This window comes from Salvelinus sp. IW2-2015, linkage group LG2 (assembly GCF_002910315.2).
Source record: "Salvelinus sp. IW2-2015 linkage group LG2, ASM291031v2, whole genome shotgun sequence".
NCBI classification, from domain to species: Eukaryota; Metazoa; Chordata; class Actinopteri; order Salmoniformes; family Salmonidae; genus Salvelinus; species Salvelinus sp. IW2-2015.
The window spans coordinates 23,198,573-23,221,567 of NC_036839.1; the positions used below are offsets into that span (position 1 = coordinate 23,198,573).

The window sequence follows — 22,995 nt, forward strand, 5'->3', positions numbered from 1 at the left end:
GCCACGTCTGGATACGCACGCGCAATCAGGCTTTTCACTGATTCTTGAGAAGCCCGCAAGGCTTCTTAGGAAATGTAGTTTTGGAGGATAGACCCGTTCGCATTACCAGAGATTGGCCCTGGCCTCGCCATAGACGTTGAAGCGCTTCTAGAGTTTTGAGAGCTCCAAACGATATTTGGTTGACCCCACCCCAGCTTTTAAAGTTAATGTCCTGAAATTCTTCACATTTTGCTATGGGGTGTAGAGACATTTTTAAATCACATTTTCTCCAATTCTAAACATTTTTGCTTGGGTCAGATATAACATTTAGCAGATTTAAAACTAATTTCATGTGATTCTACAAATGTTGCCATGGGATGGTTACTTTTTTGTGTAGTTTTAAAGCAAATTTCCTGCAATTCTACCCATTTTGCCATGCCTTATGTTGGTCATTTCAGTCATTTAGCAGATGTAACCTTTATTTAACTAGGCAAGTCAGTTAAGAACAAATTCTTATTTACAATGACAGCCTACCTCAGGCAAACCCTAACCCAAAAGACACTGGGCTAGTTGTGCGCGCCCTATGGGACTCCCAATCACGGCCGTTGTGATACAGCCTGGAATTTAACCATGGTCTGTAGTGACACCTCTAGCACTGCAATGTAGTGCCTTAGACCGCTGTACCATTCGGGAGCCCCCAGATGCTTTTATCAAAAACAATTAGGGTTAAGTGCCTTGCTCAAGGGAACGGCGACAGATTTTCACCTAGTCGTCTCGAGGATTTGAACCAGCAACCTTTCGGTTACTGACCCAATGCTCTTAACTTCTAGTGCACCTCTCCTTACAACGTAATCTATTTAAATGCAAACTTACTCCAGGCATATGTTATTTGTCTGAAAATAAATGGGAACATAACTCAGGCAACGATCCAAGTCTGGAAAGGCTGCTCGATGTGGGCGCATCATGTAGGCTACTGCTCTCAACCTGTGCTAGTGCCGGGAAATCAGGAATCCCGCTACAGTCAGACCACTGTGACTGAACTAAACTATTCAAACTTCAAAGCTGAAATCAACTGCCATCAGAGATAATTTAATGTTTTTCGTTTTTCTGTGTGAAAATTATCTTGAATTTCCGTAGATTCAGATATAAAGTCATTGTAAGCAGGTTGACAAGGGTTCCCTTAAAAAAAAACAATAGTCAGGCTTTATATTGGTACCAACATCACATAGAAGATCAGCATCCGGGGAGACCATGATCAATGAGGGGTGTTTTTGTAAGTAAAATAACATGTATTGCACATCACCAGATAATAATAAAACAAATGACGTTAGTGAAGTGTCTTTAATATGAAACACAGGGAGGTCATCACAAACCGTTACTCCATACTCTAAGTATGTATATGCGCTTGTCATTTTTTTAAAATAGCAAATTCTCTCTTGTGCACCCCTCTCGGTTAGAGTTGCGATGGTCCTTGTAGTAGCTTCCAACTCGCAGAGAGAGCGCAGTAACCAGCTGCAGGTCGTTTTGATCGAGACATTGGAGAGAGGAGGGAGATAGACTTCTGTTGAGGTAGCCTGAAGAATCAAGGAGAGCTCTCGTGCTTTGCGTGACATTTAGAACAAGTTAGAAAAAACATCAAAGGTAAGAATACACTTTCATGTATCTATTGGACAGTTGAATTGCATGGCCCTTTGTCATATTGGAATATTTGCGATGGCACAATAGTAATTCGATTTAAATTTAACTTTTAAAACGAAATAAACAAATAGCCTAACTTTCCAATAAACATTTTATTCTGGAATGATTATCCTTTTCCAAAATGGTGCTAGTTATAGATAAGGAGTAAAACACAATTTTTTGTCAAGGTATTGATAAAATAGCTTATATTGAGCACCGTTTCCACATTTTACATCCAAACCATTTATCATGCGATGAATTAGAAGTTTCAGTTAACAAATCGTGTTACTTACACATAACAGTATTTCTGTGTGCCTCCTATCTTGTCAATGTAATCATACCTTGAATAGAGGGCACTGTTGGCGTCGTAGTTTGTTCCATAATATCTTATGTTTATTCACAGCAGTTAGCGGGTCTTTTATACCGCTCGAGCTTTACTTTCTACTCACGTCCAGCCGAGGATCAGAGGCATTTTTGGGCTGCAGGAACCTACCGCCACATTTCCACTGTTATAAACTTAATTGTGTTGTGCTGTCCGTAATCAGGACCGGTGGGGTAATGTTAGAAAGATGCAGAGGTCCAGAGAGTAGACTCTCCACATTCGCTTTTCTCTTTCTTTCTTTCTTTCTTTCTTTTGTCCTGTGATTAGAAATGTCTGTTTTTCTCAAATAAATGAGAAAAGTAGTGTCATAAAATAACATTGAAATGACTCATGCAGCTTGGAGAATAGACCTTGCACCGGTTGTCCTTTTTCTTTAGTCTTGCGCAACGGCATGGGTGCCAAGTTGATAGTGGATGTATAATAATATTGCAGATGTATTACTGGCATCCCACTGATACCTGTTATATATCAGTTTTACAGCTTGCGGATTTTGCACACAAAAAAGAGCGAATATAGGTCGTTGCGCACAGAGAACATTATATTCCCAACAACCGCGAGTTGCCTTCCCTTATTCCCTTATTCCTCCTTGATGTGAAGTTGATTCATTATTAGTTTGTAGAAATTAAAAACTATAAACGAATACAGTAAATGTCACATTTCTGAATTTAGCATTGATTCTTATGGTAGGTGAAGTCTTTCTCCCCTTTACGCATCTCAGACACTTCTATTCTGCAAGCCATGTTCACCCTGCGGCCACATTGCATAGAATAACATATAATTACTTCAGGTATTACAACACATCCAAACAGAGAACAGGTAAATAATGACGACTCGGCTGAAACACCAATTGAATGCTTTTCAAGTTCAAGGCTCCGTTTTAAATTGGTATTGAATCCATTTGAGAATGTTGCATTTTTAGAGCGCGATAGAGGGCAGTGTTCAGCAAAGCTGCACAGCTGTAGAACCACAGGCAGGTGAGAGGGGGAGAGAGTGTGGCCGAAAGCATGTACACCTGCATTGCTGACATATTTTCGTATACTTTCATATTTTTTAATACTTTATCTAAATATGAAATCTCCTCTTATTTGTTGGACCTGAATTGCCCTGAAATACTGTCAGTTTTGTTGGGCTATAGAGTGAGGACAGTGAGGCTATCTGACTCGAAATCCGAGGTTTATCGTTTATTTCCGGAATGGTTTATCTATGGAGCCTCTGCAGACACATCTGTTCCTGTTAATGAATTGCGGCTACGCTGTTGAATGTTGTTCACTATGCTATCAACATGTCAAATGTATTAGTTCAGCCCGTGAGCCGTTGGTTCGTTTATCTTTAGTCTGTTTGTTAATACTCAGAAGTCTGTCATAAAAATAGGTTAATTGTAATTAGATACCATTTTTCAGTAGGCCCATAGCAACCAATTGGTTAATTCAGTGCGTACCACTATGCATCAAAGCTCTTGATAGACTGTTTGGAGATGTGCCTAAATTTGGTTTGTTTTTCCACAATTTGCGTAAAAAACATTTTACGCATCGCGTTTACGCACATCAGTGTCTGTCCAGTGTCCACTGAAATGGTACAGTACTTTAAATGCGCTTGGTAGTAAACTATTTTCAAAGTTGCTGCTTATTGCTGTCACTGCCTTATTACTTTTCGTGTTTATATTCAACTCTTGGATACTCACTTCCCTATAATATTTCCATTATAGCCTATGTCAAGCACCATGAAAGTTGAGAATTTGTTTCTAACTTACACAATCCTCCCTTTATCTGGCATTAATTGGCTTTTGTATAGACAGTGTATCAGTAACAATGCGAAGGGATTTTCCAGCCATTCACAATAGCATTGGGAAACAATCACGGTATCAGTGAACTAATGGGAAGCATACTGCTCTGCTGACAGCTTCTCTCACAGTCACACAGCGTTGCACATAATAACACATTGCTTATTTCTGATTTGATTCTATCTAATTCTTATTCAAACCTGGATGTATACACTGTTTTCCATCAGACACCTGTAATGAGACCAGGGTAATGTTTTCAGTCTCCAGTTTGCCCTGAGCAAACAAATGTGCTCATCTGGGGTGCGTCCCAGACTGCACCCGATTTCCTTTATAGTGTACTACTTTGGACCAGAGCCCTTGTTCAGCAGTTCACTGAAGTCTTTACAGCACCACGCCTTGAACAAATGCGCTGCCCATTCTATTAATATTCATACAAACCCCTACTCGGATGGACGTTAATTCAAGTACTGTCTTAGATTCCTGAGTCCGTCCTTTCAGATGTAAAACAGGTTTTCATCTTTAATGAACTTATGAGGGCCCTTGACATTTCTTGGTTGGTGGGTTAACTGAGCAAAGGGTCTCTCTGAGACAAACACACACCAAGCCTTGTGGACAGACGACTATAGTGTTGGTCTATGTAACCATGGCGTCCACATATCTATTATATGGGGGGATGGCAAAGTCAAAAGCCATCTGATATCAGCATAAATTATTTCTATTCATTAATATGTCTGATGGGTGGAATAATGAGTCCTTGGCGCTCATCAAAGTTTTAATAGTGCATATTTAAGCCATATGAATTATTTCTGACGTCGGCAGTCGGCGCATCAATTGAGAGGGGACAACTGAGATAAAAGTTTAATGCAGACAGACCGAGGAACTTGATCTGACCGACCTGCCGGCTGCAGTTATCAGATATCAGATATCAGTACCTGGATGGAAAAATGGGAGACCATGAATACGTCTGAAATGGCACCCTATTTCCTGTTAGTGCACTACTTTTGACCAGAGCCCTATTTCAGACGCAGCCCATGCTCAATATAGTCCTGACTGCTGGATGCTAGAGGAGAGAGTGCGTGTCAGAGCCAGAGGAGATAACGAAGACTCTGAAGATACAGTGGATCTGGTGTTGTGTACTATAGGGGAGAGATAAGGCGCATGCAGAGGTTTAGCTCCATTTCAATTGCACACAATCACTTTAGTTTATGTGCAGCTGCCAGCTAATGTTGATGTGAGAATATGATTAAAAAAATACACCTTTTTGGGCCCAGAAATAAATGATATGTTGATTGAACTACGTTTTTCATAGGGTCTACATAATAATGTAATGTTATGCCAGTGTTATTTCTCTCAAAGCATATTGAATAGCCAACCCTTGGTATTCAAGGGGCCTCCTGCCACAATAGAGACAGATTCATCGTTAGAATGCCCCTGAGTTATTCTGTCAGGAATGCCTCTTGACAATAATAAACATATAGCTATATAGCACCTCACCTATTGATCTGTCGCTTGGCACAGAGAAGTTGTTTACAAAATCCACGCTTTTACAATGGTGGAATTGTGAGTGAAGTATGCCACTACCTTCAAAGCAACTTGCCAATGCCATACTTTGACTTGGTAAAGATGCCAACAGAACTGCTGTAAGGCTGTCTGGCTCTGTCATGCCTCCTTCTCCTTCCAGTCTGGGGAGTTTGGTTTTTCCTGTTGCGCTTTGTTCAGGGCTGTGGGCCGTTGAAAGGAGAGGGACTTTTTTTATCCTTTAAAAGTGGGGTTCAGTTTTATTCATATGGTAATTGGGTTAGTGGTGAGCAGAACAAACCCAACTACGTAGCTACCCACATGCCTTTTCAGAGAAAACCTCTCTCTGATGTGTTTGGTGGTATTGGTGCTAGATCTAAAGGTGTGTGTGTGTCAGTGCGTGTGTGTGTGTGCTACCCACTTTGTTTTGTGGCTTTGCAGACAGCTGTCCTTTACTATCAAATGTTTAATATTCTCAACACAAATGGCAAACACAGTCAAGTCCTTCCTTCGCCATCCACTGTGTAAATACATTGAAATACTAGCTTGAGGCACAATGACTTGTGAAGGCCCTTCTTTGCCATTCCATCTATCTGGAGATCCTTCAGTTGTTTGTTTGTCCACTGGTGCTGATGATAGGTTTCCTCCCTGGTGGGACTGTCATGGGGCTTGTTTGGTGTAAGGAGGACAGGTTAGAGTGTCACCAACTCCCTAAACTCTTGGCTCTGCCTCAAATCCATCTCTGTGTGACCAAATAGCTCTATTATCATGTCATCCAACAATTGTAAACACCTGCAGTTTGCTAAATGGCATTGGCACTTGGATTGGAACCGGTGCTTTGGTCAGATGACATGAAAATAGAGCTCTTTTGCCATGCACACCACTGGTGGGTTTGGCGTCGAAATGAGAATGCAGGAGCAGAAAAGAACCCTATATCTACTGTAAAATACTGTGGTGGATCTTTGACGCTATGGGGCTATTTTGCTTCCCCTGGCCTGGGGCATTTGTTAAGGTCAATGTACCTGGACATTTTTGCCCATTTTTGCCCAAAACTTGGTTGTCTCTGCCAGGAGGCTGAAACTTGGCCGCAAGTGGATATTCCAGCAAGACAATAACCCCAACCACACATCAAAATCCACAACGAGATGGTTAATTGACCACAAAATCAACATTTTGCAATGACCATCTCAGTCTCCGGACTTGAAACCCATTGAAAACCTGTGGTTTGAATTGAAGAGGGCAGTCCATAAGTACAGAGGGAGGATATCAAGGATGTGGAAGGATTCTGTATGGAGGAATGATCTAGGGGCTCAGACACACCAATAGCTTTTGCTGGCTGAGGGTACTTAGCACCTTTGAACAGTGAGCCGGCCGTAATTTGAGAACTAAGTGAGCATCGATGTAGAATTGCATGAAAATGTCGGGATTCAGGTCTACTGAGGGTGGTCCCTAAAATACACTAGATCCACATTCGGTGTGATGTGTGCAAGCCTTAAGATCCTTCCCAATGTGGGGAAGGATCTACATTGTAGAAAAAGGCTAATTTCCGTTAGGTATTGAAAGGTAATCAAAACAGGTGTGTCAATTATTTTGACCACTGTTTTTGAGAGGGAAAAAATATATTTCTCTGAGCAATTGTATTAGTATAAAATATAATTTCAATTTTTTTTGCATACAATATAGCTCAGTATGTTAATCATTTCTTTTATACAGTCATTATTGCTCATCTTTATCAAGGGTGTTAATAACTTCGGACCCCACTGTATTTCACCTGCTGCTGGTTGACAGTAAAAATACTGGGGCCCTTGTGGACAGCTGAGCAGGGCCCTAGAATTCTCATGTGAGGGGGAAAGCTAACAGAATGGAAAGTGCCTATTTAGCAGAGTGATAACTGGTACCTGTTGCTTGTTTGATTCATTATTTCACTTGCCATTAAGCAGGAAAAATAAAGGCTGGTTCTGGGATAGTTTGACTATTTTTTATTGTCTCGTTGCCAACAAAATACAGGGACTTTTCTTAGGCCTTAAGGCAATAAGGAAGTGAGGGTAGAGTGTTGAATGGATGAAAAGTCATTTTTAAAGCTTTATCACCAGACAATCTAGACTAGAGAGAAAAGGAATAGCCTATGTGAGGCTTCTCTCTGGGTGGAGAGGTTGCTCACACACAGAGAATAAATGGATAGGATGTGAATGAATTATTATATGAAGTCTCTCTGGACTCTGACTGGACCCATTCAATCTCTCAGGACCCATGGTGGTCATTGTGTTTGAATGCTGTGTATTTGGCATGGTCTTCAGTGTCTGTCTGTGTGCGTCCTAAATGGCACTCTATTCACTGTAGTGCACTTTGGCCAGAACCCTATGGATAGGGTGCCATTTGAGACACATCCTCCGTGTGTAACCTGGTCTCTGCGGTTCACTGCTCTAGCCAGCTTCACCAGCCTGTGAAATCCAATATGGCCGCTCCGCCTCCGGGCCGCGTAGTGTGCAACCCCTAATTAATGCTTGATGCGAGCGAACAGGCTCAATTTGTCTGCAGAGTCTTATCGATGTTGTCCTTGTTGTTATTGTTTTCCTTATCCTCCCCTCCTTATTGTCGTAAACAGACAGAATGGAGAAGAAAGAGAAGACAATGGCCATTTAAAGTCTGTAAGTAAAAAAAAAAATCTCTTTAAGTGCTGAAATTCAGTTGATTGACAGTCTGGTCAACAGTTTATGAAGGGATTTTTCTGCCCTGAAATGACCCTGTTATAATCATTGTTACTTGCACACATGTATGTTTGTTATGGTCTTGAAGTGGCACTATAATGTATATCTCATCCTAACCTCAACTGACCACATAAATTATGGATTGTTGATATGCTTTTGTTGTTGGACAAGAGACTATGAATTCACTCAGCTTTTGTTTTTACATTTCTGACCATTGTCACACCCCCTTTCTGTCAAAGGAACGCTAGCTGTAGTTGTACATGAAGCAACGTGAAAGCATGTGCCTGTTCAGCCCTACAAGGCCTCAATGAGGAGGAGAAAGAAAGGGGGAGAGGAAGAAAACGCTCCCACAGTTGATTTGGCTATTGTGGGGGGAGGAACACTATTCCCATTGATGCCGTGGATGCATGATAGTGAAATGGTGAAACCCCCCCAAAGCTTTAGGAAAGGGGGCTCTTTGAGAGTAACAGGCGACCCGAAGGACTGTGTTAGGAGATGGGTGTTAGAGGCTTTGTGGTGATGGTGGGAACATTATCCCTGCTCCAGTGATTTAATACCCCTGTGTTCAAGGAGGAGCTCTCTGACTGTGTGTTGTGTTTTGTGTGTGTGTGTGTGTGTGTGTGTGTGTGTGTGTGTGTGTGTGTGTGTGTGTGTGTGTGTGTGTGTGTGTGTGTGTGTGTGTGTGTATAGGCAGGCTTCTGAGGCTGTCTCCCCTCACCATAGCCTCTATGAGTCTTTGGTCTTGAGGCCTTTTGCCCAGGGTCAATGTCCCGTAGGAACAGGTCTTTTGTGAAAGTGGAAATGCACTGTCACACAATACAAAACCTTTCCCTTCCTTTTTAGACTTACCTGAGGGGAGAGAAGTCTCTATTCTTGCCTAAGGCTTTGCTCCGAGAGGAAATAGCTGTAGGCGTACTGTAGGGCATGGTTCATATAGGAAGATGCCTCTAGCATACATCAACACAGTCTAGCTAGGAGACCCCAGGACTATCACATCTGGCTTTTCAGTTTTTATATTATAGTAGCACTGTTGAATATGAACATTTTCTATCATTTTTTTATTTTAATTTACAGTCACCTGTGTTTTGGCCTCTTCCTCTTCCCAGTCCAATAACACAGAGGGGTTGTGAAGTGAACCAAACACATTTGCCCATGAACTGTCTTTGATTAGCTATCTCGAGTGGGACATACTGTCTAATAGTCTCATTAGTGCCAGAGACTGACAGTCCTGTGGTCCTCAGCATGACTAGAGAACAGCCAGTGGCTTTAACAGTGTGTGTGTGTGTTTGTGCATGTGTGTTTGTGTGTGTGGCATGGCTAGAGAGCTGCCAGAACAAGTGGTGACATCCTCTCCCCCTGGTCAGAAACTCTTCAACATAATCAGATAATCAACAGTAAGGGTGTCTCCTAAATGGCACCCTATTCCCTATATAGTGCAGACTTTTGACCAGGACCCGGAATACTGTAATTAACAGTTGATTATAGTAACACTGGTGAAAATAGTGCACACTATCTTCATGTTCTCATGTCTATTTCTCCATATCTCATCAGCACGTTCAAATAGAGCAGGGGTCAGCCCGCAAGTGATTTTGGTATAAAAAAAAAGACTGTAAAGTCACCAGGAATTCAGCTGAATTTTTTTTTTTTATGTAGGAAATCTGATCACAAGTGTGACGGTTCTCACCCCGTCACCATCTAGTATAAATTATCACAGATACAAAGGCACTATTTCATTGTTTATTGAGCACCGGTGTGTGTAATGCGCAGCAGAGTGTATGCGCAGCAGAGTGTATGCGCGAAGTGTAATGCGCGTGTGTATGCAGCAAGCTGGCACAGAAGCAACAAACAACACATTTTAGCGATCTCTTGGCCATTATTACACCGATCACCTAATATTGTTAAGAATCCTAATTCTGTTCTCTGTATGTGAATACCTGTTCAATAACCGCGGTTGAATTTCAGAAATTGAGATGTGTACTTACAGTAACTTGATGTACTCCTCATCCTGGGAGTTGTGAAGGCGCATTCAGACCCTTTTTATGAATGGGTTCCCGCCACTGTACAAAGCCATTCACCTGTGCTTGAAAATCCAGTCCTTTGGACCCACAAATACAGAGAGACATATGTGATTGTGTCTCAATGTAATCAAGGTATGAAATTATTATGTTATTTTCAATAATTGGGCTTAATTGCTGTCATTTGCTGTGTACAAATTATTATGTTCCTGCCCCCCATAATTGGCCGCCGGCTGAATCTAATTACCTACCCCTAAAATAGAGGGTCTTAAAACTTCTTAGGGCTAGGCCCCTTTTTTCTAAATTTCCGCCTGAATGACGTGCCCAAAGTAAACTGCCTGTTGCTCAGGCCCTGAAGCCAGGATATGCATATAATTGGTACCATTGGAAAGAAAACACTTTAAAGTTTGTAGAAACTTTTAAATAATGTAGGAGAATATAACCCAATAGATATGGTAGGAGAAAATCCAAAGAAAAACCAACCTTAATTTTCATTTTTTTGAGGGACCATCCTCTTACAATGGCAAGTATAAGGTCATTGTCATGCCCTGACCTGAGATATCTTTGTTTTCTTTATATTTTGGTTAGGTCAGGGTGTGACTAGGGTGGATTACGCTAGTTTTTGTATTTGTCTAGGGTTTTTGTATGACTAGGGTTTTGTAGGTCTAGGTATTTGTATGTTTATGGTGGCCTGATATGGTTCCCAATCAGAGGCAGCTGTTTATCGTTGTCTCTGATTGGGGATCATTATTTAGGTAGCAATTTCCCCTTTGTGTTTTGTGGGTTCTTGTTCTATGTTTAGTTGCCTGTCTGCACTATCCATATAGCTTCATGGTCGTTTTTGTATTTTGTTATTTGTTCAGTTTCATTCGTTAAAATAAATAAGAATGCATGCATACCACGCTGCACCTTGGTCTCCTTCGTATGACGAACGTGACAGAAGAACCCACACAAAAATGGACCAAGCAGCGTGTTCAGGAGGAATGGACCTGGAGGAGATCCTGGATGAGCAGGACCATGGACGCAGGCTGGGGAGTATCGCCTTCCTAAAGAGGAGATAGAGGCAGCGAAGGCGGACGGCGATATACGAGGAGTTATACCAATGAGGTAGGCCACAGAAACCACAAGAAAATAAATTGGGGGGCACATGGAGTCAGTCAGGGAGTCGCCTAGGAGCATGAGGACAGCAACGACGTCGGGGAGGAAAGCCACAGAAACCCAAAGAAGAGGGGGGGGCACATGGAGCAGTCGGCGAAGTTGAGGGTGAGTCAGAGACTGTCGAGAGTTATTGGACAATTGGAGGAGAGTGAACGGAGGGGAGAGTATGAGACCTTCGAGGAGGTGTTGATCAAATTGGAGGAGAGTGGAAGCTGTTGGTTTGGCGTAGTATGCACGACATTCGTCCTGAGGAGCGTGTTAGCTGTCCGATGCCACCTGTGTCAGTTCCTCGTACTCGTCCTGAAACGTGTGTTAAAGTTCCGGAACAATTGATGCCGGCTATACACACCAGGTCTCCAGTGTACCTTCACAACCCGGTGTGTCCTGTTCCTGCTCCTCGCACTCTCCATCAAGTGCGCTTCCACAGTCCAGTACGTCCTGTGCCTCTTCCTCGCACTCGCCCTGAGGTGCGTGTCATCAGCCCGGTGCACCGGTACCGGTCCCACGCATCAGTTCTCCAGTGAGCATCCACAGTCCAGTACGTCCTGTGCCTCCTCTCCGCACTCGCCCTGAGGTGCGTGTCCCCAGCCCGGTACCACCAGTACCGGCATCACGCATCAGGCCTCCAGTGCGCCTCCACAGTCCAATACGTCCTGTGCCTCTTCCCCGTACTCGCCCTGAGATGCGTGTCCTCAGCCCGGTACCACCAGTTCCGGCACCACGCATCAGGCTTCCAGTGCGCTTCCACAGTCCAGAGCTTCCGGCGACAATTCCCAGTCCAGAGCTTCCGGCGACAGTACCCAGTCCAGAGCTTCCGGCGACAGTACCCAGTCCAGAGCTTCCGGCGACAGTACCCAGTCCAGAGCTTCCGGCAACGTTTCACAGTCCGGAACCTCCAACGACGGGCCACAGTCCGGAACCTCCAACGACGGGCCACAGTCCGGAACCTCCAACGACGGGCCATAGTCCGGAACCTCCACCAACGGTCCCACAGTCCGGAGCCTCCAACGACGGTCCACAGTCCGGAACCTCCACCGACGGTCCACAGTCCGGAACCTCCACGACGGTCCACAGTCCGGAACCTCCAACGACGGTCCACAGTCCGGAACCTCCACAGACGATCTCCAGTCCGGAGCTTCCAGCGGCGATCTCCAGTCCGGAGCCTCCAGCGGCGATCCCCAGTCCGGAGCCTCCAGCGATGATCCCCAGCGAGCCTCCAGCGACGGTCCCCAGTCCGGGGTCTCCAGCGAAGATCCTCAGTCCGGGGCCTCTGGCGACGGTCCACAGTCCGGGGCCTCCACCGACGGTCCCCAGTCCTGGATCTCCATCGACGGTCCACAGTCCGGAACCTCCACAGACGATCTCCAGTCCGGAGCTTCCAGCGGCGATCTCCAGTCCGGAGCCTCCAGCGGCGATCCCCAGTCCGGAGCCTCCAGCGACGATCCCCAGTCCGGAGCCTCCAGCGACGGTCCCCAGTCCGGGGTCTCCAGCGAAGATCCTCAGTCCGGGGCCTCTGGCGACGGTCCCAGTCCGGAACCTCCACCGACGGTCCCCAGTCCTGGATCTCCATCGACGGTCCACAGTCCGGAACCTCCACAGACGATCTCCAGTCCGGAGCTTCCAGCGGCAATCTCAGTCCGGAGCCTCCAGCGGCGATCCCCAGTCCGGAGCCTCCAGCAACGATCCCCAGTCCGGAGCCTCCAGCGACGATCCCCAGTCCGGAGCCTCCAGCGACGGTCCCCAGTCCGGGGTTCCAGCGAAGATCCTCAGTCCGGGGTCTCCGGCGACGGTCCCCAGTCGGGGGCTCCGGCGACGGTCCCCAGTCCTGGATCTCCGGCGACGGTCCCCAGTCCGGGTCTCCGGCGACGTTCCCCAGTCCGGGGTCTCGGGCGACGGTCCCCAGTCCAGGGCCTCCGGTGATGATCCGCAGTCCAGGGCCTCCGGCGATGATCCGCAGTCCAGAGCCTCCGGCGATGATCCTCGGTCCGGTTCTACAAAGGCGGATTGATCAGCGTAAAGAGGGGGGTCCGGGGTCTCCGCGACGGTCCCAGTCGGGGGCTCCGGCGACGGTCCCCAGTCCTGGATCTCCGGCGACGGTCCCCAGTCCGGGGTCTCCGGCGACGTTCCCCAGTCCGGGGCTTCGGGCGACGGTCCCCAGTCCAGGGCCTCCGGCGATGATCCGCAGTCCAGCCTCCGGCGATGATCCGCAGTCCAGGACCTCCGGCGATGATCCTCGGTCCGGTTCTACAAAGGTGGATTGATCAGCGTAAAGAGGGGGGGCGGCGTCCAGAACCAGAGCCGCCACCAAGGGTAGATGCCCACCCAGACCCTCCACTATAGGTTCAGGTTTGCGACCAGGAGTCCGCACCTTTGGGGGGGGGGGTACTGTCACGCCCTGACCTGAGATATCTCTGTTTTCTTTATATTTTGGTTAGGTCAGGGTGTGACTAGGGTGGATTACGCTAGTTTTTATATTTGTCTAGGGTTTTTGTATGTCTAGGTCTAGGTATTTGTATGTTTATGGTGGCCTGATATGGTTCCCAATCAGAGGCAGCTGTTTATCGTTGTCTCTGATTGGGGATCATATTTAGGTAGCCATTTCCCCTGTGGTATTTGTGGGTTCTTGTTCTATGTTTAGTTGCCTGTCTGCACTATCCATATAGCTTCACGGTTCGTTTTGTTATTTTGTTAGTTTGTTCAGTGTTCATTCGTTAAAATAAATAAGAATGTACGCATACCACGCTGCACCTTGGTCTCCTTCGTATGACGAACGTGACAGTCATACGGAAAATTTGCTCCCTGGATGCAATACCTATGGCTTCAACAGGGTGTCAGCAGTGTATGTTCAAGGTATCAGGCTTGTAAATTCAAAAACGAATAAGAAATAACAGTTTTAGTAGAAGGACACAGTCTTGGAAATTCGTGTTTGCCACGCCATGAAGACAGGCCACCTGCTAAAATCGGTTTCATATTGAACATACTTCTTTCCGTAAGAAATGTTATAGTTTGATTACATTTTAGGGTATGTAAGGAGTATATAGAAACGTATTTTGACTTGTTGAAACAAAGTTTAAGGGTAGAATTTTGGATTCCTTTCTCATGTTGAATGAGTGGATTACTCAAATCGAAGGCGCCAACTAAACTGATTTTTTGGGATATAAAGAAGGATTTTATCTAACAAAACGACACAACATGTTATAGCTGGGACCCTTTGGATGACAAATCAGAGGAAGATTTTCAAAAAGTAAGTGAATGTTTAATCGCTATTTGTGAATTTATCAAACCTGTGCCGGTGGGGCACTGTCCTCGAACAATCGCATGGCATGTTTTCACTGTAATAGCTACTGTAAATTGGACAGTGCAGTTAGATTAACAGGAATTTAAATTTTCAACCGATATAAGACACTTTTATATGTACCTAAATGTTTAATATCCCACATTTTTATGATTATTTATTTGAATTGGCGCCCTCCAATTTCACCGGAAGTTGTCTAGCGGGACGCCTAGGCTTAAGAAGGTAATTACACTGGCTGAGAGTCACAGTGTGGGCCTAATAATATTGCAAAGCTAAATGTGATGGGAGAATCAGAGTTTGTTATTGAAACCATGGACAAATGTAACACCTTGGGGTTGATTGACAGTTACTGTAATGCAGTTGGGATAAACCCACACAGTTGTGAAACTTGGATGGATGGACAAGGTCCCTAGGGGATGCTGTGTTTGGGTCCCATCCTTCCAGGCTGTTTCACAACTGGCCGTGATTGGGAGTTCCATAGGGCAGCGCACAATTGGCCCAGTGTTGTTCGGGTTAGGGTTTGGCCGCGGTAGGCCGTCATTGTAAACAAGAATTTGTTCTTAACTAACTTGCCTAGTTAAATAAAGGTTAAATAAATAAATAAAAATGCAAGGCAAATGCAGCGTTCCATTGGAAATGAATGCACTTCTGGTGTACCAAAACACAATGAAGCTGTCGGTATGATCGAGGCATTAGTCTACATCTGTTGTTTACGAAGCATGTGACAAATAACATTTGATTTGATGAGGCTAAATATTGTGAGCTGGGGTTAGAAGGCTGGAATAGCCCTACTACACTGGCCTGATACAGATACAGGCAGTGGTTGAAAAAGTATTGAATGGTCATACTCAAGTTAAAGTAAAGATACCTTAATAGAGAATGACTCAAGTAAAAGTGAAAGTCGCCTAGTAAAATACTACTTGAGTAAAAGTCGAAAAGTATTTGGATTTAAAAATACTTAAGGAAGAAAAGTAAATGTAATTGCTCAAATATACTTAAGTATCAAAAGTAAAAGTATAAATCATTTCACATTCCTTATATGAAGAAAACCAGACAGCACCATTTTCTTGATATTTTAATTGACCAATACCCAGGGGCATGCTCCAACACTCAGACATAATTTACAAATGAAGCGTTTGTGTTTGGTGAGTCCCGCCAGATCAGAGGCAGTAGGGATGATCAGGGATGTTCTCTTAATAAGTGCGTGAATTGGACCATTTTCCTCTCCTGCTAAGCATTTGAAATGTAACCAGTACTTTTGGGTGTCAAGGAAAATATATGGAGTAAAAAGTACATAATTGTCTTTAGGAATGTAGTGGAGTAAAAGTAGTCAAAAATATAAATAGAATAGTAAAGTACAGATATCCCAAAAAATGACTTAAGTAGTACATTAAAGTACTTTTACTTAAGGTCTTTACACCACTGGATATAGTATGTGTCCCAATTTGCACCCTATTCCCTATACAGTGCCCGACTTTTGACTAGAGCACTATGGGCCCAGGTCAAAAGTAGTGCACTATAAAGGGAATATGGTGGCATTTGGACCTGATACAGTAGAACCAACTGCACTCAGCAGCCAGGCGTTCAGGGGAATAATTCTCTTGTCTCTAAATGACCTTTTGTTTGGCAGTTGAGAGGAATCCATTAGTCTGATGCCAAAACCCCAAGTTATCCTCCACATTCCCAAAAAGGGTCTCTTACCAGGGCTCTGAGTAGCTGGATACCAAGCAGCACTCTGGTTATGGTGAGCGGATGCAATGTGGGTACAGTGACAGTTCAGTGGCCAGACACAATGGGTGACATTTTGACAGCCGGAAAAACACAGACAGAGCTATTGTCAAACCGGACAAGATCACTTCCAATACAACAGCACTGACTCAGCACCACAAGGCATTCTGAAAGCTTTTTCGATGCTAGCCTTGCTTTTTTGCGTTCTTAAAATGGGGGCCTAATGTGTTTCATGGTTTGTATGGTTGAGAGGTGTCTTAAGTCCTCAGCCTCAAACCATACAGTTCTGGGAGGCATGGTCTCATCCAGGCTAAAGAGCAGCACACAAGAGGCTCTGAATGTTTTCTCAAGAGGTAAACACTATGAAAGGCAGCATAAAGTGTCATGCATATTAATATTTGTCCTTGCAGCTTTTATTCAATTAAAGCTGCAATATGTAACTTTTTGGATGACCTGACCAAATTCACATAGAAATGTGAGTTATAGATCTGTCATTCTCATTGTAAGCAAGTATAGGAAGCAGTAGATATGTTCTATGTGCGCTATTTCTATGCTTCCCATTAGGTTTAGTTTACTTTCAGATTTGTACATCAGCTTTAAACAGATTAAAATACAATATATTTGGTCATTGAAAGGATATTTCACAGTGGTTTAGATGGTACAATGATTTTCTACACTATACATTGCTTGTTTTTTTCACACAAACTGAAATTAGGCGAACTATTAGAATTTTAGTAACCAGGAAATGGCAGAGCAATTTCTGAATATTGCACCTTTAAAGGCAGAAATACTTTGTGAGCTAAATCAAACCACTTCTCTCTTTGTCACTGGCTTGTTTTGCGTGAGGTTGGCGCTTGTTTCTATGGCGATCAGTAGTTTTGAGCGGGGGCACTGATGTTCCTCCCAGACACATTTAGACAGAGGAGAGGGTTGACAGTGATTAATGTCCAGGGTGTGTGTGTATGTGTGTGTGTCCAGTCAGAACCAGCCCGCTAGAAATACAATGCCATCCTAGTCATTCTGTTTCTATAGCCTCCACTACCTCCTACAGTGGGACTCACAGTTTAGTAACCAAACACTTTGTTTATAACCAACTTGATAAATGATCTTTCTCATAGCTACAACCCACTTGTTTTATGGCCAATTTCGAGCCAAACTGAATTTGTACAATACTGGAAAGAAATATTCATCTGGGTGGTGTCTTGGACAAACCTTTCCCATTATTTCCTCCTAGCCATGTCGTTGATTACGATACCCACCCAGCCCCATCCTCTCCCCTCTTTTAATGTTTCCATCCTGAGACATCAAAGAGGTGTTAGCGTTTTCAGATGACACGAGGGCCAGTCAACTCTGAGATGTGGTGCAGTACGGCACGGTGCCATGGTTAGCGTGCAACCCATTAATGAGGCAAACGACTCTGATAAAAGACTGCAGGCAAGACGCCTGCATGACACAGATAAGGACCACCCCTGTTTCCAGTCACTGTTCCCTCATATGATTCCAGGAACACTGTACAGTACTGTCAATATCTACCTGGGATATATAGCTCCGAGGTGTAGGAATCATTTCAGTGTTCGTACAGTACGTGCCAAATGGCACCCTATTTCCTATGGGCCCTTGTCAAAAGTAGTGAACTATATAGGTGCCATGTGGGACACAGCCATAATATTAATGGGAGAAACCATTAACCAGGATCCCCTATACATCTCCTATAGCTAATCCTTTTAACATATGGATTAGCCTGACCTCAGCTCCATGTTAATGTGAAGGGAAACCTCAAAGCGGTGTTAGTGGGACCTGCTTTCCTTTCATGTTCTGACTGTGGCCAACCAGGCTGGGATTCCAGGAACATTTAAATCCCTTTGAGGGTCTTTACTTTGGGAAAGGTTTCCTCTATATTTGTCTCCCTCATCCTCCCCTCCACTGCTCCTTCTCCTTTATCCCTGGAGAAGAGCACCTGTTGGGCTGGTGTGTGTGTATGTGTTTGGTTAAGCATCATGGTCAGAAGAGAAAGGCCTCCATCTTTGGATGACCTTCACACCTGGCTTGTCTCCCCTCCTCCCCCGGGGCCTGGGGCAGACTGGGCAGACTGGGGGAGACTGGGGCAGACTGGGGGAGACTGGGGCAGACTGGGGCAGACTGGGGAGACTGGGGCAGACTGGGGCAGACTGGGGCAGACTGGGGGAGACTGGGGCAGACTGGGGGAGACTGGGGGAGACTGGGGCAGACTGGGGGAGACTGGGGTGGCGAGCAACAGACAGACATACCTCCCTGACCCTGGAAGCACAACACTCCCTCCCAACAGAGTGTAAGTCAGGCTGTGCTAAATGTTTTATGTCTCAAAGTAAATATGTCTGCTACCAGGCCTCCCCTGCTCACAACCGAGTTTTTGGTGGGCATGTTGGTATAAGAACAGACAAGACATCTGAGTTTGTTCAGACAGACATCAGTGCTCCCCTGTGTGTGTTTAGTTAACACACCAGCCCAGCATCAGCCCACGCATGTATCTAGTCTGTCCCTGTCTGTCTAGCACGTGTGTATGTACGTGTGTATGTGCGTGTGTGTGTGTGTCTAGCATGGCCTTGAAAACTGCATGATGACTGACATGTTGTCCCGACAGCCTTGTCTATCTGCTCAGCTCAATGCGAAGTCCTGCCTGAGGGTTGTGTGTTCAATCCCAGTGCTAGGCACTCATTGATTTGTTATTTTGTTTTAACCCTATCCCAAACCTTAACCCTTACCGTAACCATTCAGAATGAATGCCTAAACCCTAACCGTCGAAATCTGACGTCCCCCCCCCCCCCGAACAAATGTTGAATACTGAAGTCAAACCATGTCGAACCGTGATATCTTGTTGGGATGTTCTAGGGGTCTGTTCATGTAGTACATCAAATCAAATTGTATTGGTCACATGAGCCAAATACAACAGGTGTAGACTGAACAGTGAAATGCTTACTTACGAGCCCATTCACAACAACGCAGAGTTAAAAAGTAAGACAAATATGTGCTAAATAAAAAAGGAAATAGTAACACAATAATAACAATAACGAGGCTATATACAAGGAGTACCAGTACCGAGTCAATGTGCAGGGGTAGGAGGTAGTTGAGGTAATTCAGGTAATACAGTATGTACGTGGGAATAGGGGTAATAGTGACTAGGTCATCAGGATATATAATAAACAGTAACAGCAGCGTATGTGAAAGTGTGTCTATGTGTGAGTGTGTTTGTGTGTGTGGCATCAATATGCATATGTGTGTGTGTGTGAGTGTATGCCGTGTGTGTGTTGGAGGATGGATCGATGATAGATGGTGGAATGATAGAGAGATTGATAGTTTGATGGGTAGGTAGCAGATGGACAAAGGTAGGACTTGTAATTACACTATTTCAACACAGGTGTATGTGTTTTTCAGCTGCACTCTGCTCTCTCATTTCAGCAACATGTTGTAAGTGAGTTATGATGTCCTCTGGGAAAGAGAGACATAGAAGAGGTTTGGATGACAGTTAATGTGGGGCTGAAGCCAGGTTACCCCACTGTGTCAAGGCAGTAAGCCAGGTTACCCCACTGTATCAAGGCAGTAAGACAGGTTACCCCACTGTGTCAAGACAGTAAGCCAGGTTACCCCACTGTATCAAGGCAGTAAGCCAGGTTACCCCACTGTGTCAAGACAGTAAGCCAGGTTTACCCACTGTATCAAGGAGTAAGCATGGTTACCCCACTGTGTCAGGCAGTAAGTCAAGTTACCCCACTGTGTCAAGGCAGTAAGTCAGGTTACTCCACTGTGTCAGGCAGTAAGCCAGGTTACCACACTGTGTCAAGGCAGTAGTCGGTTACTCCACTGTGTCAAGGCAGTAAGCCAGGTTACACACTGTGTCAAGGCAGTAAGCCAGGTTACCCACTGTGTCAAGGCAGTAAGTCAGGTTACCACTGTGTCAAGGCAGTAAGTCAGGTTACTCCACTGTGTCAAGGCAGTAAGCCAGGTTACCACACTGTGTCAAGGCAGTAAGTCAGGTTACCACACTGTGTCAAGGCAGTAAGTCAGGTTACCCCACTGTGTCAAGGCAGTAAGTCAGGTTACTCCACCTGTGTCAACGCAGTAAGCCAGGTTACCACACTGTGTCAAGGCAGTAAGTCAGGTTACTCCCACTGTGTCAAGGCAGTAAGCCAGGTTACCACACTGTGTCAAGGCAGTAAGTCAGGTTACCCACTGTGTCAAGACAGTAAGCAGGTTACCCACTGTATCAAGGCAGTAAGCATGGTTACCCACTGTGTCAAGGCAGTACGCCAGGTTACCCACTGTGTCAAGGCAGTAGTCAAGTTACCCACTGTGTCAAGGCAGTAAGTCAGGTTACTCCACTGTGTCAAGGCAGTAAGCCAGGTTACCACACTGTGTCAAGGCAGTAAGTCAGGTTACTCCACTGTGTCAAGGCAGTAAGCCAGGTTACCACACTGTGTCAAGGCAGTAAGCCAGGTTACCCCACTGTGTCAAGGCAGTAAGTCAGGTTACCCCACGTGTAAGGCAGTAAGTCAGGTTACCACTGTGTCAAGGCAGTAAGTCAGGTTACTCCACTGTGTCAAGGCAGTAAGCCAGGTTACCACCACTGTGTCAAGGCAGTAAGTCAGGTTACCACACTGTGTCAAGGCAGTAAGTCAGGTTACCCACTGTGTCAAGGCAGTAAGTCAGGTTACTCCACTGTGTCAACGCAGTAAGCCAGGTTACACAACTGTGTCAAGGCAGTAAGTCGGTTACTCCACTGTGTCAAGGCAGTAAGCCAGGTTACCACACTGTGTCAAGGCAGTAAGTCAGGTTACCCCACTGTGTCAAGGCAGTAAGTCAGGTTACCCACTGTGTCACGGAGTAAATCAGGTTCACACTGTGTCAAGGCAGTAGCCAGGTTACCACACTGTGTCAAGGCAGTAAGCAGTCATTACCTGATAAATTCCCATGGGAATGCATAGTTTTCTGATTCAACCCTGCACTTTATTGCATGGACCAAATGAGTTTCTCCCTCTCACCTCTAAACTGGGGTTTCTCCCAATTCCACACCACGCACAAACGACCGACACACACACACACACACACACACACACACACACACACACACACACACACACACACACACACACAATGATGCACCCTGCTGTGCTTCTGCTGGCATAGAGCCCAGCCACCCAGCTACCCTCAGCAGTTTACAAAGCAGTGGTGATGATGGCGGCCCGCTCTTTGACTTTGCCTCATTAAGCTTTGGACAATGACAGTCTGCTTCTGTTTCTGCTGTGAGAGGAGTAAACAAGACGTAAAACAGGTGGGTGTTAAAGACTCAGACAGACAATTTTTGCAGGTCTTACGCTGTTTAACTTTTTTCTCTGCCTCCTTTGAGAGGTGCTATATCTATATCAAATAAGTAGAGCAAGACAGGCAATTCAAATAACTGTGTAATGGCCTTGTGTCCTTTTGAAAGATTTACAATAGTGACGTCATCGAAGCTCTGCAGATTTTGTTGTGAGGATACAGAATCAATAGACCATTTATTTTGGTATTGCCCTCAGGTAGCCTGTTTCTGGTCTCAGGTTCAGGAATGGCTGAAAATGCATAGCATTGATCTAAAATTGACCCTAGAAATAGAACTGTTAGGAGATCTGCAGAGACCGGGTCAGTCAATTACTAATATACTAATACTCTTAGTAAAAGTATTTATCTTCAACTCGCAATCTGTAGATTCTATTCGATTAGATAGATTGAAAATGTATGTTAAACATCATAGCATAGTTGAAAGATATGTGCTGCGTAGAAACACGAAGTGGGTGGCCAGCAGAGATAGATGGGATGGGCTGAGGGAAGCTGAGGGTTGGTATGTGGAATTGGAGACAAGTGGGAGTGGAGTTGCTGTGTGTGAGAGAGAATGATGGTCAAAAGATAAAGGAAAAAAAGTCAAAATAAAACATAATAAAAGTACATTTGAATGACACTAAGTGGCAGTGTTTTTATAACTAATGCCGGGTTTGCCTGAGGCTGATGCCGTGCAGGTGTTTGTACACATGCATATACACACACTCTCATTAAAATAAACACATACAAGAACACACACATACATGTAATAGTGCCAGACATGCACACAAACATATAAAGTAGGCATTGCTGTTATGATTTCAGTTGTCCTTGATGTCCTTTGTTTTACTTTTTATTTTATTTTTTAAAATTTTGCATTGTTGTTTGCTGTTTTCTTTTCCATTTTTCTCTTTAGTTCATTCTCTTGGTTGTTGGTGCATTGGGGGGTTCTTGGCGGTGGGGAATGGAATTAATTGTATTTTATTTCATTTTTCTTCTGGGGGGGACTGTGGGAGGGGTCTCGAAGGGTTGAGGGACAGCTATTGGGGAACTGTGGGGGGATCTTGGAGGGTTCGGGTTTCACAAGGTTATGATCATGAAAAAGGAAACTATGACATATATTTTATATCACTATTATGCACACGCACCCTCACACACAAGGATGGCTCTGTTGCGGAAAGACTGATACATGTTTGATAGTGTCTTGATGCTGTATTGTTTGTCCTTCATGTTCTAATACTTTAATGTTACCCCTTCCTTGTGTTTTTTGTAATAAATCTTTTTTTTAAATTGTGACGTCAGTACCAAGTCAGAGATTTGGGCACTCTTACTGTTTGATTATCTGTCTCGCTCCCATTGTTTTCCTATTACTTACAACATTTCTTCATCACTCTCACACAGTTAATGTGTACAGTATGTATTGTAAG

General features: G+C 44.6%; 1 protein-coding gene across 1 annotated transcript in view; it reads left to right on the top strand.

Annotated features, from left to right (window-relative positions):
• Positions 1–1,483: 1,483 nt before the first annotated feature.
• The window catches only part of LOC111972939 (semaphorin-5B-like), a 207,170-nt gene continuing 185,658 nt past the window's right edge, over positions 1,484–22,995 (top strand). Inside the window, 1 exon segment of the mRNA XM_070447995.1 lies at positions 1,484–1,620. The gene's annotated coding sequence lies outside the window, so the exon portion shown is untranslated.